Source organism: Protopterus annectens, chromosome 2.part2 (genome assembly GCF_019279795.1).
Source record: "Protopterus annectens isolate FY-2018-M chromosome 2.part2, PAN1.0, whole genome shotgun sequence".
NCBI lineage: Eukaryota > Metazoa > Chordata > Ceratodontiformes > Protopteridae > Protopterus > Protopterus annectens.
Genome location: NC_056730.1, coordinates 537,963,435 through 537,980,008, shown reverse-complemented (window position 1 = coordinate 537,980,008; position 16,574 = coordinate 537,963,435).

The following is a 16,574-nucleotide window of genomic DNA, read 5'->3' as shown; positions in this document are numbered from 1 at the left end:
ACTGCTTGGTTATTTGAGTGCATATTGTGTCAGCAGCTATGTTTTAAGGATATTTTATGGATATACATAGCTCTTATATGAAGTGGCAACAGTGCACAAAAACAAACAATTTTAGCTAGTGCAGTTTTTAAAGTGTTGGATTACTTTAGTAATCTTTGTTTTAGTGCAACCACCACGCTGCTGGATGCAGATTACCAGGTTTTACTTCTCATTTGGAGTACAGAGTGTTTCATTCAGAGATTAACCTCACTAATTTGTATAGTAGAAGCCAGTCGTATAACATAAAACTCTGAGGAACCCCTACTTAGTGGATAATTTTGCTTTTTATCCTGATTCTATGACTCTTTTTTTTTTTCCGGCTATCCATTTTTCTTTGACTGTGAAATTTAGCTGTCCTTTTTTGTCTGACTGCAGTATTTCAAATGTGTAGTACTTGTTTACAGTTAAGGCCTGAAGATGTATTTCTCTTGAGTTGTAACAAAAGAAAAGAAATTTCATTGTGCAGTAAAGCAGATCAAGAATAGAAATGGTTACATTGTGCTTTACATTTGTCCAGACAGAGAAAATGAATGTTTACTTTGTACATGTACTGTGTGTCTTTGTGTGGGGTGCACTTAGGTGTGAGTGCATTTAAATGGGATGAATGCTATTAGTGAAACTACTGTTTTTTCAGATAGCAGTTCAGGTGCAGTGTTTGGTTAAAATGGAATTGTTTGACTGTTATTGTTGTCTTCTGAGTTTGTAAATGGTGGCATAGGGGAACTTTGCTCTGTACATGTACTGTGTGTCTTTGTGTGGGGTGCACTTAGGTGTGAGTGCATTTAAATGGGATATATGCTATTAGTGAAACTACTGTTTTTTCAGATAGCAGTTCAGGTGCAGTGTTTGGTTGAAATGAAATTGTTTGACTGTTATTTCGAGAAACGATAAAATTCCTATAATGAAGAAGTGAACATAAGTGAGTTGGATCTAGATCAGGTAGTGAATGTATCTATTCAAACTGAATTCAACTCAGCATGTATTATGAGTTTTTCATCTAACTATTTGGATATAAAAGAAACAATTTTTAAAAATTGGTCCTTACTAAATGATGAAATGGATCTAAGTACCACTTTTAATTTTATACCAAAGGTGATCTGGAGAAAGCGTATTAGTTACAGAGAATTTTTTCAAAGAAAAAAAAAATGTATAAATAGAAATATAGGTATGAAACAATGTGGTTGCTGTCCCTATTGCTATATAATAGATGAAGGTATTAATACAGTCATCAACTCCTACACGATTCGGTTAAGGACAGTTTTAACTGTAATACAAAAGGAGTAGTTTATGTTGCAAAATGCCAAGCATATCCCTCATTTTATATAGGTAAAACAGATAGAAGATTAAGGGACAGAATATCTGAACACCTAAGAAGTATAACACATAAAAGGGAGGACAATGCTTTGGCAATGCATATCATAATGCATCCACAACATAAATTTAAATTTAAGATAATTCAGCAAATCCAACAAGATGATAGAGGTGGGCCATTTACCCTACTATTGGAGAAAATGGAATTGATTTGGCAACTTAGACTGAATGCCTTTGTGAACCCAGGTTTAAATGATAAACATTCTATAATGTGCCTGTTGAGGTTGAGAAGTTTAGAAAGATAGATTATAATATATAAAGGGATTTCCAACAATAATAAAATAATAAAATAATAAAATATAATCTTCAATATTATTATTAACAATTGAAGATATAAATAGTCCTTTATATAAATATTCAATATATATATATATATATATATATATATATATATATATATATATATCGACATAAAGTGTTTTTTATTGTAATGTGTTATAAAGCATTGAATGGTTAATAATTGATGAATTGTTAATATAGAACTTTCGAGCATTCTATAATTTTCATTGAAATACAAGTTCAGATTGTGCACATACAAACATTCAAAGGCACAACTGGTATATATTTTATTGTATACTACAATTGTTTTATATTTCATATATTTGATCATTTATTATTTAATATTTTACATCTCACATTTTATAAAATTTATATAACACACGACATATTTACACATTTTTTTATATCGTGTATTAAGTGAGGTGGAGGTTGTGTTGGTGGGGGTGTGAGTCCCTTGTGGTGTTTGTTTGTATGTATGTATGTGTGTGTGTGTGTGTGTGTGTATGGGTATGCATGTGTTTGTGAGGGTGGGTGTGTGGGGGTGTGGAAGTGTATGTGTGTATGTGTATATATAATAGAAAAATATGTAGTATGTCCATACAACATATCTTTGAATTTTAATAATCTTAACATTTTTAATATTTTTAATAAAAATTTTAATAAAAATTCAATAGATATAGTACATGTTTTGATATGTATAAACATATACAGATCTATATATGCATATTTGCACATATTTATTCAAATATTCATTAAATATTCATTTAATTAATTTTCCGTATATTCGACATCTTCAGAATATCGGAAATATTAAATCATTGGGCATTTGAATGTTGGTCATGTGAGATAAATATTTATAAATATATATATTTCATACAATTTCCCCTATTGAGATATAATATAATAATAATAATAATAATATGTATATGTGTATATAATCATATACACATGCATATACATATTTTTAATATATATAAAGCGATCTTTAAAGTTGTTAGTATTTTTCTGTTTGTCTTTTTGTTAACATATATATGTTCATATATGTCTTTAAGAAGATAAGCGTCAATTAAGAATTTTGCGCGTTTTTTATAAACAATGTATAAATACTACACTTTGAAATTTTCTAACTGTGTCATTTTTCTGAAGAAGTCCTGTATGAAAACAGGATGAAAAACGTAACTTTTATTGTTAAGCGTTTAAATTAAAGTTTTTTTAGAACGTTCCTCTGCAGTCCGGCCGTGATTCTTGTTTTTTCATTTGTTTGACTGTTATTGTTTTCTTCTGAGTTTGTAAGTGGTGACATAGGGGGAATTTGCTCCTCATCACTTTGCATGTCTAGGGTGTTTTAGCCCTCATAGGCAAGTAAGCAAATCATAGTTGGAACTTGAATTTTCAATTGTTCTGCTAAGCGTTATCTTGATCTGTGATACTAATATACAGTAGAATAGTAAATTGATTGTAGTATTTATTTATTTAACATGTTACTTGGGTCTGTGAGTTGTCTTGATATTGTTTTAATGGAGCTTTGCTCCCCATGCTTTGTCTGAAAATGGTTGTCATTACCCAGTTCTCAATAAATACTTTTTAAATATGTTTTACAAAAAAGACCTGTAGTGCACAAGTCCTTAAAAATAAATTCACAGTGTGTGCTTAATTTGTGGTGGCATTGGAGTATACTTAGCTGTTGATTTTTTCCTGCCATATTAACCTACAGATATATCACTGCTAGACATTAGCTTTGCAGCTGCACATGCAGACAGAGCAGGCATGGTTGTCCCTCTTGTTTATATGATACAGCACTTTGCAGCATATCTGTGATGTATGATACTCAAGTTGCCCTGTTGCATACACAGGTAGATCTGCTCGATATATGCACCATTTGTCACATAAGTGTATCTATATCCTGTTAGTGTGAGCCACATTTGTTTTGTGCCTCTGTCTGCAGTCATGACTGTGGAACATACCCACATGTTGACATTTGTGTGCCTTGTTATACTACAGAATCTGCATTACAACAAATTATACACTCCCCAAACAGGGTGAATGTCCTTGGTAAAATACGCGCTCTAGTGAGCTAAACCTCACCACAACAATAAATAGAACATGTGGAGGGATAGATTCCTGTCACAGAAACTCCCCATGCTTTGGAACAACATTCCTAAATACATTAGTCAGAGCCCCTCACTAACACTCTTCAAGAGAAACCTTGACGAGTGGATGGGTAACAGAAAATACGCCCCTGGGATCACTTCATTAGCTCTGCTTGATAGAGGCTCGGTTAATTAATCAATGGGGCGGCAAAAGCCGACACACTCTGGCTAGGCTTATAAATGCCCTCGGGCAGATAGCCTAGTACCTACCTATGAACCTATGAACCTATAAGACATTGCATCTGTCTACTACATATCACTATTGATAATCCTATCTGTGCCCTTCATGACTACTGTGTTATTCTTCACCTGACTAGGACACTGGCAATCTGCACATCAGCTTCTGCCATCTAGTATATGTTTAGATTATCTCCTGTGTGTTATACCTGTGTCAAAAAGCTGCATGATGCCTGTTATGTGCTTAATGATGATGTTTTTTTGACTATGTTTCCATATGACAGTTTCATTTCAACCCTCATCTCTGGCGGAAGTGTCACAAGAGGACATGGCTGTTTATATCTTACCATTCATTTACACAACTGACTACCCCTCTCAGCCATTCTAATATGCTCCCTCATCTGACACTCTAAGTTATGCTGTCCTGCTTATGACTCAGATGACTTGATAATGATTAGAGGTTATGTCACTGGAGGATCTGGATGGTGAATGGCTGGAGGGAGCAGCCAATGTTTGCTCAGCCATCCTGGAGATATGGAGGTTGTCCTATTCACTGCAATGCTTCATTAGCAGATAAAATGGAAATAGAGAAATACAGAGAGCGAGAGAGATAGGTGGAAGCTCTGCCACACTGTAGGGGGAGGGGCATGTACATTCACCAAGGAGCCCTTGCATGGAGACCTTCATAAGGTGTTGGGCAGAATATGCAGGCTCTGTTGCCAGCTGCCAGAGAAACACATTAGGCCATAAAATGGAAATATCCCTCATGGCTGTATGGATAATGGCCATGCCATGAATGACTCCTAACCCACTAATGCAGAAAAAATAGTCATAGTGGCAGTGAATAAATGAAAAGCAGGCATGATGGAAACAAAAATAACTATACAAAAACCCTCTGTATACATTAAGTGAAATGCTTCTCTCAGCCAAAATTTAGGTTATAAGATAACACTGTATAGAAGTTACATAGGATGCCAGAGAAACTCCTACAAAATGCATATGATCCAGTGTTATATACACTAATCCTAGTAATAATGTACAAAGCCTCATTTATAATGTAAGATGAATGCATCATTTATTTTGAAATGTACTATTTATTTTAGATTTTCCATGCTTCTACAGCTGAAAGAACACTTTATATAGATATGAGCACGCACTGATAAAGCAGTGTGATAAAACATGTATCTGCTATCAGAATATATGCATTTTTATCACTACTCTGTGTATGTGGTTAAGACTCTAGCATCACATTATGCATGCAATCAACCACATTAACACAAAGAAAATAAAAATAAAGCTCAACATTCTGTTAAAAATATCCATGAACTCACACAAAAGTACCACAAAACTTACAACATAATGAAATGAGATAAACTTAAATAAAAGTAAAATAAAATAAAACTTCACCTACAAGCAGCCAAGTGTAAAATTTCTCCACCAACAAATCTCAAAATCTACACTAAATAAAAATAAAATAACTAAAATGCATACTAAGAGCTATTAATATAACCTTCACTACATAGTATACCTGTATCAGAAATTATCAGAAACAGTTAAACAAAAATGTAGGCACTTCAGATCTATAGCACAGAACTACATTTGAGACAGTCCATACATTTAAACCTTTTAAATCTATATAAAGTCCTTTTCCACAAACTATGCAATTATCACATCATTAAAATTAAATATGAACAGTAACCCCCCAAAAATACAAAAACAGATAAATAGAATAATTTGGCATATGTCATGTGCTAAATGAAACACAATGCATTACATATTTAAGGAATGGATGTTGTAATGAATGGAAACATTGAAAATGGTTCAGTGCTAACTTTACTCCCCTCTCACCCCCTAAAGGGCATATATCTATACAGGAAGAATGCAGAGTCCCTGTAATCACAACTACGCAGGTAAAAGCTGCACTCTCTAAAGCCAAAAACACAGCATCCATGGGACTGGACAACATCCCAGGCTGCGTTTTGCACAAACTTCAGAATGAACTAGCTCCCCACTTAAGCACCATGTTCAATAATTGCCTTGCATCAGGCTTTGTGCCCCCTGAATGGCACACAGCAACAATTATGTAATGATTTTTATTTTAGATATTTTGTTTTCACACACCTTTTTTCCTTTTTCTTTCTTTCCCTACCATGTTCTTGTTGTTGTCCTCTCCTTCTCTTATTCCCTTATAGTTTCTTCTTTATCCTTTTCTCTTCCCTTCCTTCCCGTTTCCTTCCTTTCCCTTCCCCCCCCCCTTTTTTCGCTCACTATCCCTACCTCCCCCCCCCCTTTTTTCAGATCTTTCTCAGCAGCACTCTCAGTAAACTGTGCGGTGTGATGTTATCTATTGTAAGTAAGAATGCCATATGATTTAATTATATACTAGGGTTTTAGTTTTTTATTTAATAGAATTCTATCTAACAGTTCTAAAAATATTTTTTTGATTAGATTTGATTCTTGGTTATGTATATCTCCATGTATTATGTTTATACCATATAAAAACTTGTGCCTGATGTCAAGCCAGCATAGCGTTGCTATTAGTAACAAGAGTATACATACTTTTAATTTGCATAATTAATTGAGTTTTTGCCGCCGATTTGGCTCGTTAAGCAGGGAGTGTTATGTATATATACTGATGCATTTTTAAAATTGTTATAACCTGAAGAAGCGCACTTGTTAGTGCGTGAAAGCGCTTGTTTTTATCAAATAAAACAGTTTTCTTTATCATCGTGGTGGTTCCGGTAATTTGTTGGAATTTTCCACAAACTATGCAATTATCACATCATTAAAATTAAATATGAACAGTAACCCCCCAAAAATACAAAAACAGATAAATAGAATAATTTGGCATATGTCATGTGCTAAATGAAACACAATGCATTACATATTTAAGGAATGGATGTTGTAATGAATGGAAACATTGAAAATGGTTCAGTGCTAACTTTACTCCCCTCTCACCCCCTAAAGGGCATATATCTATACAGGAAGAATGCAGAGTCCCTGTAATCACAACTACGCAGGTAAAAGCTGCACTCTCTAAAGCCAAAAACACAGCATCCATGGGACTGGACAACATCCCAGGCTGCGTTTTGCACAAACTTCAGAATGAACTAGCTCCCCACTTAAGCACCATGTTCAATAATTGCCTTGCATCAGGCTTTGTGCCCCCTGAATGGCACACAGCAACAATTATCCCACTCCACAAAGGGGGAGCCACCACTGATCTTGGGAACTATCGACCTATTAGCCTGATGAGCCTGGACTGCAAGGCCATGGAACGTATCATCATGGAACTCATAAACAAAGACATTGTAACCTCCAAACTCTGGATCCCACCCAGTTCAGGTTTGTGAAAGGCAGATCATGCCTCCTGATCCTGATCGACTTCTTTGAGGCAGTCACCAAAGCCATGGATGAGGGTAAGGTGGTTCACACAGCCTATCTTGACCTCGCCAAGGCTTTCAACACCATCCCCCATTCTGGAATTATAGCTAAACTCACTAAACTAGGTATAAATCCCTACATCACAAGATGGGTTGCCAACTGGCTCACTGACAGAACCCACACTGTAAAAGTTGCAGACTCCAAATTTGACCTCAAAGCAGTGACAAGTGGAGTACTACAGGGTTCCATCCTGGGACCTCTCCTGTTTGGTATCTACTTCTCTGAAGTACAGGCTAACATAGAAGGCCTCTGGGTAATGAAGTTCACAGATGACTGAAAACTAGGAGCCATAGTTAAGTCCCCAAATGATGTGAACATCCTACAGAAGGGCCTCACTGAAACAGATGCCTGGTGTCAGAGCCATGGCCTCAAGCTCAGTGCCAAAAATGCAGTGTCATGGCCTTTGGTAAAAACTCTGTACCCATGAACTACCACATAGGCAGCAATCTACTTAACACTGAATGCGTGATAAGAGACCTTGGGATCCAGGTGGACAGTAGTCTCTCCTTTGATAGTCACATCGCCACTGTAGTCAGGAAATCCTTCTACCTGGCCCACCTCATCATAAAAGGGTTCTCATCCAGGAAAAAAGAGGTCATTGTTCCCCTCTACTCATCACTCCTTAGACCGATTATAGAGTACAACACCCCTTTTGGAATGTACCTCACAAGACATCTGCAGCAGCTGGAAAGGCCACAGAAATACCTCACAAAGAGGATTACTGGCAGGATTACTGGCCTCAAACAAATGCCCTACACTGACCGCCTCAAAAAACTCCAGCTTTACTCTGTAGCATATCGCCTACTCTGAGGTGATCTCTGCCTAACATATAAAGCTATGTCAAACCCAGAGCTGTTGGACATGCTACACCTAAAGAAATCCCAATCCCTCTGAGCTACATGTTCTAAGGACGTAAACCTTGTCACCACAATAAACAGGACACACTGGAGGGATAGATTCCTGTCCCAGAGACTTCCTATACTCTGGAACATGCTACCCATCTATGTCAAGCAAAGTGTTTCATTAGCACTCTTCAAAAAAATCTTGATGAGTGGATGGGAAATAGGAAATACACCCCAGGGATCACTTCTGTGTCTCTGCTGGACAGTGGCAGAGGAAAATAACTTTCTTGGGTGGCGTAAGCTATGGAACCTTGCTGGCTAGGCTTACGTAGGCCCTTGGGCCGATAGCCTAGTACCTACCTATGAACCTATGAACCTATGAAAAGGTATGAGTCACAATGTTCATTTTTCTTATAGTGCAAGATATTTCACTTATTGCACAAACTAGACCATTATGCATTTTGTCAATTTGCTTTTAGGTTTGAATACCTGATTCTCATTGATTTCAGTGGATTGTAGTACCCATATAAATTGTGCACTAGATTCTGAAGGTTTTTATGAAATCTGGACAATGTATGATTTTCTGTTCTTGTTCTGAAATATATTTACTATGTTGTAAATAATGTAATCTAATTTCTGATTCATTTTGCCAATGTAGTTGGGGCCACCTTAGAATTTCTAAGTTTTTATTTATTTATAAGAAAGTCTGACTAGGACAGAGCCTATTTTCAATGAAGGCCCAGGGAGAAATGCTCCAGACGCATGTCTTTGGAATGTGGGAGGAAACTGGAGTACCCGGAGGTAATCCATGCGAACACAGGGAGGACATACAGACTATACACAGAAGTCACCCCAGCTGAGAAATGAACCGGAGAACCTCTTGCTGTGAGGCAACAATAATTGCTACACCACTGCACCACTTAGCAGTTTTGTAATTCAGTTATCTATTTCAGTTTGCAAACTTGAAGTATAGCATAGAACAGTCAATACAGTCACTGTTCATTTTGGGAAAAAGGGTCAGGGAGATAAGGGTAGTATTCATATTCTGGGACTTCTTGGTTACGTAGTACTTATCTGCAAAGAGTGCCACTTCATGTATATGCAAATAAGCTAAGAACAGGTTATTTGCATTGAATAAGGAAAAGTGAAGGCATTTTGAAAAATATGCCTACTTACAGAAAAGTATTAATTATTTAAAATTAAAAGTTAAGTACATGCGAAGTACTTTGTGAAAGCCATAGGCTTTGCATCACTTAGTATCTTTTCGGAAATTGCAGACAGATGCAACTATGTACAGTTAAACTTGAAAGACCTAAGACAAGTGGTGGACAATGCAGTTTTTTTATTTATATTTTTAAAAATAAAGGGGTTTAAAATGTTTCATATGGGATATCCTTATGTGGATACCACTGTTGGTTATTTTAAAGAATGGAAAGATATGAAAGACTGAAAAAGGAGAAAGACAACAAAGAAGGAGACACAGCAAGAACACATTAAGAGAATGTCAGAGAGGAGGAGCACTATGTTTTTGGTGGGATATAGACATCCCCACTTTTTCAAATATTTTTATATAAGAGAGCAGTGTGGATGGGAAATAGGTACAAGGGTGTAAGAGAAAAGATAAGGGAAGAAGGGGTGAGGGGGAATGACATCAGCAGGAGTCCAAGTTCACAGAGTCTCATATGTTTCCACTGCCAGGTAGTGGTGCAGTAGAGGACCCTGATGTTGAGGGGGTAGGGGGCCTGTGGTGATGGAGTGTCTGGCATCAACTGGGACAGTGTGCTTGGAACATGCAGAAGACAGAAACTTCATCTGGCTGAAGCTATCTGCCTGAACTGCTTCAGCATGTCATCAACCAAAACCTGAAGCCCCTGTTCAGTGAGACTTAAGGGTGCCTGCAGGATCAATGCCACTGCCCTGAACTTGCACATACATTCCTGGATGGGCATAGGGTGAATGCTGCCTAACTTGTGAGGTACATACCTTGTCTGCGCCTGTGGATTTTGTTTATTTTTTAAACCCATGTTTAATGCAACCAAAAACTTACAATAATTGCTATATAACTCTGGCCTTACCACCACTACCTCATCAACCCATTCTGCCAGCTGGTCTGGCCTAAGCATCTGTAGGTCATTGTACGTGTGGCATCCCTATTATCTGGAGTGGGTATCCCTGTCAAGAATGACAGGTCCTCACCCAGCTCCTACCACATAGCAATGTTTTTCCATTCATAACCATGGGTGAATATATGGATCTTACTCAGGTATGACTCGCTAAGGAGGTACACCATAATTCTGGTCTCCTTATCTGATCATCTTGGAGGATAGCCTCATGCCTTCACAGGTGCTGCCACATTCACTGTGCCAGAATCACATTAAGAAAGCATGGGCAGAGCTGTGCAACACAGGTTTAGAAACACTCCATCTGGGGTGTGACATCACTTTAATCCAATCAAGTTAACCAGCAGGAACACTAGAGCAGGCTTATAGGTTCATAGGTTCATAGGTTCATAGGTTGGTACTAGGCTATCAGCCTTAAGGCCTATACAAGCCTAGCCATAACAATTCCCTGGCTATTTCTTCCCACACTATTTACTTCCCTGGACCTCTGTCTAGCAGGGCGACTGACGTGATCCCCGGGGTGAATTTCCTTTCTCCCATCCAATCATCAAGGTTCCTTTTGAAGTGGGCCAAAGAGGCACTCTGCTTGACATGTATGGGCAATATATTCCAGAGTCTGGGGAGTCTCTGGGTCAGGAACCTATCCCTCCAGCATGTTTTGTTTATTGTGATGACAAGGTTTAGATCCCTGGAGCATGTGGCTCTGAGGGACTGGGATTTCTTTAAGTGTTGCATGTCCAACAGCTCTGGGTTTGACATGGCCTTGCATGTTAAGCAGAGATCGCCTCTGAATAGATGATATGCAACAGAGTATAGCTGGAGTTTTTTAAGGCGGTCAGCGTAGGGCATCTGCTTTAGGCCTGTAATTCTTTTAGTGAGGTATTTCTGCAGCCTTTCCAGTTGCTGCAGATATCTTGAGAGGTACATACCAAATGGGGTGTTGTATTCTATAATGGGTCTAAAGAGGGATGAGTACAGTGGGACAATGACCTCCTTTTTTCTGGATGCAAAGCCCTTAGTGATGAGGTATGCCACATAGAAGGATTTCCTGACTGTTGTGGCGATGTGGTTATCGAAGGTGAGACCACTGTCCACCTGTGTCCCTAAGTCTCTTATCACACTTTCGGTGTTTAGTGTACTGCCACCTATATGGTAATTCAGGGGTACATGATTTTTCCCAAAGGGGATAACTATACATTTCTTGGCATTGAGCTTGAGACGATGGCTCTGGCACCAAGCATCTGTTTCTGTACGTCCCTTTTGTAGAGTATCCACATGATTTGGGGATTCAGCAATGGCTCCCAGCTTGCAGTCATCTGCGAACTTTGTTAGCTCGAGTCCCTTAGTGTTGGCCTGTACTTCAAAGAAGTAGATGCCAAACAAGAGCGGTCCCAGGACTGAACCCTGAGGTACTCCACTTGTCACTTGTCTGGAGCTGGATTTGGAGTTGGCTACTTTTACAGTGTGGGTTCTATCAGTAAGCCAGTTAGCAACCTATTGGGTGATGTAGGGATTAATGCCCAGCTTAGTAAGTTTATCTATGATTCCAGAGTGGGGGATGGTGTCAAAGGTCTTGGAAAGGTCTAGATAGGCTGTGTGAACCACCTTCCCCTTGTCCATGGCTCTGGAGACTGATTCAAAAAAGTCAATCAGGTTCAGGAGATAAGATCGGCCCTTCACAAACCCAAACTGGGTGGGGTCCAGTGTTTGAAGGTTGCCAATGTCTTTGTTTATAAGTTCCATGATAATACGCTCCATGGCCTTGCAGATAAGGCTCATCAGACTGATGGGACAGTAGTTTCCAGGATCCAAGGTGGATCCCCCCTTGTGGAGTGGGATAACTGTAGCTCTGTGCCACTCAGTGGGCACGAAACCTGACGTGAGGCTATGATTAAACATGACACTTAAGTGACGTGCCAGTTCATATTGTAGTCCATGCAGTACACAGCCCAGAATGTCATCTGGTCCCATGGATGCTGTATTCTTAGCTTTGGAGAGTGTGTTTTTTTACCTGTGTGGCCGTTATTACTGGAATTTGTCAGTCTTCCGATATTGAGATGGGCCATTTAGAAGGTGAGAGGGGGGTGAAGTTGGCACTGAATCGATCTGCCAGGATATTGGCAATATCCTTGGGATCAGTATATTTAATGCCATTCTGTTTTAGCTCAGAGCAGATCTGAGCATTGACATTTAGATTCTTGACATAGTTATAGAATGCCTTGTGGTTGTCTTTGGAATCTTTGGAAATTTTATTTTCGTAACTAGCTTTGGAGGATTTTATGAGGAATCTCAGTTTCTTACTGAGGCTGGTAAGGGAGTTTTTTGCATCCTGGGATTTTCCTCTTTTCTGCAACAGTTTCTTCCTTTTGTTGTAAAGTTTGTTTATGGCAGGGGACCACCAGATTGGCTTCCTTTTTTTGGATGAGAGCATCTTGGTTCTATTTGGGATGACACGATTCATGCATGAGTGGATGTGCTCATACAGTGCCTTAGTGTAGGATTCAGCAGTTGAACTTTCAGTTCCCGTCTGCATGGGTGTCATGAGGTTTGTCACATCTGACTTGAGTAGCATGAAGTTGGCTTTGGAATTTTTTTTTAAGGAGGTTTTCTTACTGGGGGTGGGGGTGGGATGTGGATGTTAAGGGTGATTAGCTTATGGTCAGACCTGACTAACGAGTGGGTGACCATAGGTGTGGAGCATCGATTTCCCATGTTGGTAACGACCAGGTCTAGGATATTGGAGCCCCTGGCGGGACTATGGATTAGTTGGACCAGGGCGTTGGAATTTATGAATTCCAAGAACTGTTGGCACTTTTATTATTTACAGGTTTAGTTTTTCCAAAAATTCTTTGTCACCTGCACATTTTATTAAAGGGATGCAGTCATGTATCATTTATTTGGTAGATAAAAACAGTATGCAATCATCATTTTGGTTATATTACTTATAATTGTTGGGCGTTACCTTAGCTACCTTCCTTGGTGTATTATACCTAAATGTAATTTATTAATGCAGTAGAGCAGAAGCATTTTTTGGCGGGGGGGGGTTGCAGTAATAAATATTCCTTTGTGTGTGTGAGTACCAACTTTTATTAAATGTTGAGTGGTTTGAGGTGAGGAAGTGTGATCAATGATGTTATATGTGCAGGGATTATACTTCATAGCTGTGCAAACTCTGTCATATATAAATCAATTTTGGTTTTTATTTTTCAAAATATATTCAGTTTTGAGGATATCTGAGGCTATCTACACATTCCTGCAGCATGCTGGGGACAGCTAAGGACTGCTGCCAACTCTGTCACTGTCTGAGCCAGTGTAATTTCAGGCCCATCTTAAGTCAACAGTCCATATCTTGTGATGGTGAACACATAATAGGTGTTATTGATGAAGGGGCAATGAATAGAGGAGAAAAAGTAAAAATACCTTCTCCTTTATTATGACATTTAATAAAGACAGTTTAGCTGTGGTAAAAATTGTCAATAAAAACTGGTCTCGCCTTAATTTGGATTATATGACTGTAGATAAATTAGGCACTAAGCTATTTACTGTGTTTAAAAAGGACAGATCTTTTAAAAATCTACTTGAAAATAATAGGGTAGGAAAGGAACATAAAAATAGGCCCTCTTGAAACTTTAAATTTGAGATGTGCAAGCAGTGCCCCAATGTTATTGAAACAGGGGTAAAATTTAGACTGGGTGACTATAAGGTTAATATACATGGGGCAGGATTCACAAAGGCTTGCACGGAGTCTAAGAGTAGTGTAAGACTCCATGCAGCCCTCGCGATCCAGGAACAGCCCGAAATTCTGTGTAAGAGACCAGCTAAAACGTCTCTTACACGAAGTGGGCGTGTATATGCTAATCACCTCACTTGCAGCTGAAAGGCATGCAAATGAGGTAGATTAGCGATCCACAAAGCCCAAACCAGCCCGTGTAAGAGCCGTTTTAGCTGCAGAAATGTACTCAGTTAACAACTGAGTACATTTCTGCAAATAACACAATGGAGCCATGTCAGCTCCAAATAAAGGGTGCATATGTGTCAGGCAGCATGCCAATGGCCAAATATGTGGCCATTGGCAAGGTACACTGATGCAAATATGAGAAATAAATATTAAACGCAGCGCAGCCCCGCGCAAATGGGCTGCGCTATATAAAACATAAAAATGAAGGTTATAAACCCACAAATGTGGGTTTTATGCAATACATGGATTTACAATGCAGGGACCAGCAGACCAAAAACAACATGGCCACCGTTTAGTGGTTGCCAAGGGGGGAAGCTGAGTCTAAGACATGTAACTAAGCATTAGTAGGCAATCTGATGTAAATGAGTGTTAGGATACTGAATTCCACTGTCACATAGCAAATGAGCACATTCTGAGTAGTGTAAGAGTTACATAAGGGGAGGAACAGAGTAGGAGATAGGTGACATCACAGGGGGGAATGGCAGAAAGAAATGCAGTTCATTGGAGGTCAGTGTTACATGATAGATGTCAGACACATATCATGGAAAGAGGAGTGCCACAAGATAAGCATGGGAAAGTCAAGAAATGGAAGGTGTACACTGTTGCTTACACCAAAGTTTCTTGCTGGGTGTGCATGCACACGTGTGCGTGCCATGAGGCGCGAGTAGGGCAGTGTGCACGCGTGTAAGGCAGACTGAGCATGTGGGAGCCTGTTGGCAGACTTGTAAGACTGTTTGCACTGGTGTGCGTGCGTTTTAACCCGAATAAGAAGATTCTAAACTGTGTAAGCCTGTGTGCGTGCGTGTAAGCCACTGCGAGCGTGTTTCTGCTGGTATGTGCGTTGCTCCCCACTGAGGAAACAGAAAACAAAAAGGAAGCAACAGAATTAGTAGGAAGCTAGCAGGGAATACTGCTGGAGCTAGCAGGTGAAAACAATTAGAAGCAGGCAATTACACAGGCAGAATAGTAGCCCAGCCAAGCACTTAAAACTCTGCAAACAGCAGTGCAGGATGTTTCTCTCAAGAGACACTGCAAGACAGGAGTAAGCTATTAGATGTGAAAACTGAAAAAGCTGAACTCAGAGCAGAAATGCTAGGGGCTGCCATAGCTGTCATAAGGAGACATAGGCTACTTGATGAGGGTGGTGACAATGCAAATAGTGCCAGACAACCCACAGTGAGGAGACGGAGAATAGTGTACAGGCCCAGGGTCACCTACCACGGGTTACATGAGCTGGAGATAGTGGAGCGCTATAGAGTGGACAGAGACCTCCTGCAGCAAATTGTTGAGCTGTGCAGGCCACGCCTCACACACAGAACCAACAGAGGGGAACCCATCCCAGTGGAAACCAAGGTATGTGTTGGCCTAAGAATACTAGCAACAGGTACCTTCCAGAGACCAACTGGTGATATGATGGGGATATCACAGGCATCAGCCTCCAGGGTACTGTACCAGTTCCTGGATGCCATGTCAGCACATGTTGGTGATCATGTATATTTCCCCAATGCCCGTGTGGTATTAGCCAGCAATATGCGTCTCTTCCAGCAAATAGCGGAATACTCTGAGGTAGTGAGTGCAATAGACTGCATGCACATACGCATCAAAGCACCAGCTGGTGAGCGGGGTAGGGCCTACATAAACCGCAAGGGCTTCCCCTCCATCAAATGCCAGGTCATGTGTGATGCCCAGGGCATAATAATGAATGGGTGTGCTGGCTGACCTGGGAGCTACCATGATTCCCATATCTGGCATTTGACGCAGCTGTACCAGACATTTGCCAATGGGGACATCCCACATGGACACCTAGTGGGGGATGCAGGTTATGCACTGGAGCCGTGGCTGATGACACCCATCAGAAACGCACACACACCTGAACAGGAACGCCATAATGAGGCACATGCACAAACACGTAATGTAATAGAGCATGTGTTTGGGCTGTTCAAGTCACTGTTCCAGTGCCTGGACACATCTGGTGGAGCCTTGCAGTACTCACCAACTACATGTACCCAAATTGTCATGGTATGTGCTATGCTACATAATATGATCTTGCGAAAACAGCTGCAGCAGGACCAGCATAGGGCCAGGCCAAACAGCCCCCCACCATTGCCAAGGCCATCACAGGCAGAGCGTGACTCAGAGGAGGAACAACCTGAGCCTGCCCCAGTAGGTAGAAGGAGGCGTGCCCAGTATACCC